We start from the raw sequence: 4,158 nt of genomic DNA, 5'->3' as shown, positions 1-4,158 counted from the left end.
AGAAATTATGGCTCATTTGGATTTGATACTGAATGGTTTGCATTGCTGAGTTAATTTTGTGCAATGTCTAGCTGATTTGTGGAGGGAAACTCTTTGAAATGCATGGGATATACAAACATGCTTGATGCATTTGTGCATCATCAGCAAGTTTGAAGGGTTTGCTGGACACTGGTACCCAACCCTTGTTTACTTATAATAATAAAGTCACGCTCATCTGAAGGTTATGTTGTCATGTAAGCTGTCAGATATGCAATTCTGTAAATATTATTCGTGCTTACTGTACGTATTTTTGGCAGTTGTGTTTCAGCACAGTCTATTACACAGCTGAGTGCTCTCATGTCAAGAGCAGTCTGGAAGCCCTTGGCCTTTTTAATGCCTCAATGGAGAGGAGAGTGGAGCAATTATGGAATGGAATGGGCAGTGAGCATATCCAGAAATGATGAAATGTCTCTTTAAAGTTGTTTGTTGAGATCAGAAAGGTAGCACATTTTTGTACAAAAATATAATTTGGACTGTATCATCTCTATCTTCTTCTTAGCTGACGCTTAGGCCAGCTGTTGAGTTACACTTGGTGGCTCTCTATTCATCTCCAGATAAGTGTGCAATGCCTATTGTTGCTGTTGGCCTTTATGTCTGAGAGGGCTGGATGGAAGTCTGGGAAAAGCTTCATAATTCATTAAAAAAGAGCACCGGTAGTCAAGCTTTGTACCACAATGTTCATACTAGAAGAATTGTCATGCTACTTCAAAGCCTCCTCACACCATTGAAAGGCCGTTCTAATCACTGCTCATGAAAAGCTTAAAAGAGTCTAAGTCAAACATAGTCAGTCTATTTACCAAAATGCACCAGACTGATAGTAGTATATATACTCAGGTTATTTGAAATGTTTCAAGGGAGATATTGCACATTCTGTCAACACCGGCTTGATCCTATTGCAAGCTCCAATACTGTGTTTCATTGTCATACCAATTGTGCTGCTCTGAATAGGACCTGGGTACGTTTTGTGGGCCTCCTGAATCACTATCCCAGGGAGATTTGGGCAGGCTGGGTCCAGAGCTGCAAGGCGAGTTTCGCAGACCACCAAAGCGCCTCAGACTTCTTTTAGGTCCTATAATTCAATATAATGAGCCCCAAACAGACAGAGCACAATAAGAGGAAGCAAGGGATTTTTCCTCTGCTAACAATGTACTTTTTTGGGTCTTCTTTGTTGATGCCTAACTTTCTCTTGAGAAACCAGCAGGGGCATGTAAATGGATTGAAGGCTTTGTGGAGTGTATGTTGGATTACCACAGCCCACAGTAGTGTGATTGGAGTAAGCATGTTAACTTCAGTTGTAGGAGGCAGAGCTACGCATGTACAGCACAACTGCTAATTTAAAGCAAATTATGTCTTAAGAATTTAAAGTTAACCAACCACAAAGGATTGCCAAGCAGGAAGTTGCAGACAAAAATAGCTACATGGATTAAGCGAGGCATTTGACCACGCTCTCCTCACCAGGCGGCAAGTGCTCTAATCTCACTTAACAAGGAGAATGGTGCAGACAAATAGCAGTTTACCCCACCGTCATACATTAGCTCACCAGCCTCACAATAACAGCCATTCTCTCCAAAACTAGCGGACGGTTCTTTGGCAGTTTGGTCACAACTCTCTAAAGACTGATTAGTCAGCATTGTTGGCTAGCAAATGGCAATGAATAGCTTTGTCACTGTGGGGCACTGTTAAAAAAGCCCTCCCTTTGACATTGCTGGTAAGAACAGGGCACAATAGGGCACCTGATCAAGGTGTCTCTATTCTAAACCTTAAAGGCGGACTGTGTAGGTGGCCACAGTAGATATTGCAATTATGCTGCTCATTGAAACTGTGCTGCTTATTGCCAAGTTAGATCTTTTCATGAATATTTACTAAATAATAAACTAATATTTATTAGCATGTATTATAAGCATACAGTAAGTATTATAAGTACAGTAAGCTGGCAGCAAAAAATTGTCTATTTTTGGAAATTAAAAATGGCGGGCATAGATCCCCCTTTTCATATGTGAAAGTGCCATTTTCACTGTCATAATGAAAACTTAGAATTTGATGGTGGTGGTAAGTATTCATGAAAGTTCATATGTAAATAGGCCGAATGAATTCTGGGGAACAAAAATACAAAAAAACATTACACAGTGTTCCTTTAAACAACGGCACCTTGTGTGGGTCCATTAAAAGAAAGGGGTTCCATTCGGGGGGAAATGCTGCAAATGTTCGCAAAGGCGGGGGAGTGTAAACCAGACTGGTAAAGAGCAGAATTACAGCAGATCAGTAGCTGTAAAACAACACTGTCAACATCTCTGCAGGTGGTGGATTAAGTGATCAGTGTTTCTCAGCCGCAAACAAAACAAATGGTTGACTTTGGAAGACAACAGATCCGAGCATTAAAGTAACTTTTTATGTTATAATAGTAGGCATGGGAATTTTTACTGGGGAACCCTGGCAGATGGCAGGCATTGTGCATTACAATTCATTTTGAATTTAAATAGAAAACGCAGGTAGCCATACATGAAAAAATAGAAGGAGCGAAAGCATATTGCTTTAGAGAGTTGTCTTTCTTTCTTTCTTTCTTTCTTTCTTTCTTTCTGTCTTTCTTTCTTTCTGTCTATCAATTTATTAGCTGCCTCCTTGTTTTCTGATAGAATGGGTTCAACAGAATGGGTTCTATTTCTGATGGAATGGGTTATAGTCTTAGCTAGTCTATATGGTCAGGGAAAGGCTGACAAATTCAAAAGCCCTTTTCTCCCTTCTCCAAAGTTTCCATGTGAGCCGTTTGAAATGGGTAGTGTGCATCCAAAATTATTAGGTTGGCTGCTTTTAAGTGCAATCACCATCTTTGGAATGGGAGTTGATGATTGCCCCGCAGGGTAATTGAACAGTACATCAAAAGGAAGTCAATAGGGGAGCGAGAAGTGTCAGGCCATGATGCCGACAGTACGGCATACACGAGCGAAGGACTTCTGGGAAGCGTGCAGGGCAGGCTGAGCAGATTATAGGGCTAGAACACCCCCATGTGCTGTAGCAAAACACTCTGGAGAGGACAGGCATGCAAATGCTTTCTGGTGGGCAATAATGGACACTCACAGAAATTGACAGAGTTCGCTAGCCTGGAAAACCAGCGCCAACTGCTGGACGGCAAAATGTTTTGCCATTTAGGCTGGTTTATCAGGCTAGGAGTTCGCTGTTTATTTTGGCTTAGTTCACACCATGGTATTGTTTTTTGCACTGTCTAACGTCTGTATACGTGATCATTTCATTAGCTTAACATTTTTACCATTCACTCTTATGTACAGTAAGTAAACTGAAGTGGCATACCCAAGCGTTGAACATAGTAATAGAAATATTACGCTATGTGATATTGGCATGTAATTTTTGGGGTATATGATGTGTCTACTCTAAACACAGAGGGCTGCCTATTAGAAATCCTTTAACACCTGCATTTGTTTCATCTGATTGGATTTATGAGTTACAGCCAAGTGTGTCATTCCTAAATGTACATTTTTGGCATGACAGGTAATGTTAGTTGCAGAAATGAATTAGATGCATTTGAGCATTGAAAACACTTGGGCTGTGTAAGAGTTTAAGTGTACCACTGACATGCCCTTTGCTTATCAGCGCTTGTTTGGTCAGGTCATGGGTTGTTTACTGAACCGCCCCAGGTTAACTTCAAAAGAAAAAATATAGCGACATGCTGTCTTTCCACAAATTGATCACCGTTTCCCAAAGCCTAACAAACAAGGTGGTTGCCCTTGTCAAGAGGGAGGCTCCAGACAGATCACCTGTAATGATGCGGCATAGGTATATTCTCTCTCTCTCTCTCTCTCTCTCTCTCTCTCTCTCTCTCTCTCTCTCTCTCTCTCTCTATCTCTCTCTCTTTCTCTCTCTCTCTCTCTCCCTCTCTCTCTCTCTCACACACACACACACACACAGACATACACACACCTATGCATGCACACACAGAGAATAGAGGAGAGAGAGAGAAAGAGAGAGAGAGCTATCCGACTCTGGCCTTCCCCCCTCATCTCGCTCTTCTCACTGTCCAGCAGGGCCCCCAGGCCGTGCCCCATTTCGTATTGTTCCAGTAAAAGTGTGCAGATGTTATCGGCCGTGGCAACAGGAGTGTGGAGG

The sequence above is a fragment of the Engraulis encrasicolus genome, chromosome 4, assembly GCF_034702125.1.
Source record: "Engraulis encrasicolus isolate BLACKSEA-1 chromosome 4, IST_EnEncr_1.0, whole genome shotgun sequence".
Lineage (NCBI taxonomy): Eukaryota > Metazoa > Chordata > Actinopteri > Clupeiformes > Engraulidae > Engraulis > Engraulis encrasicolus.
The sequence above is the reverse complement of the archived record's forward strand: the minus strand, read 5'-3'. Positions refer to the sequence as shown.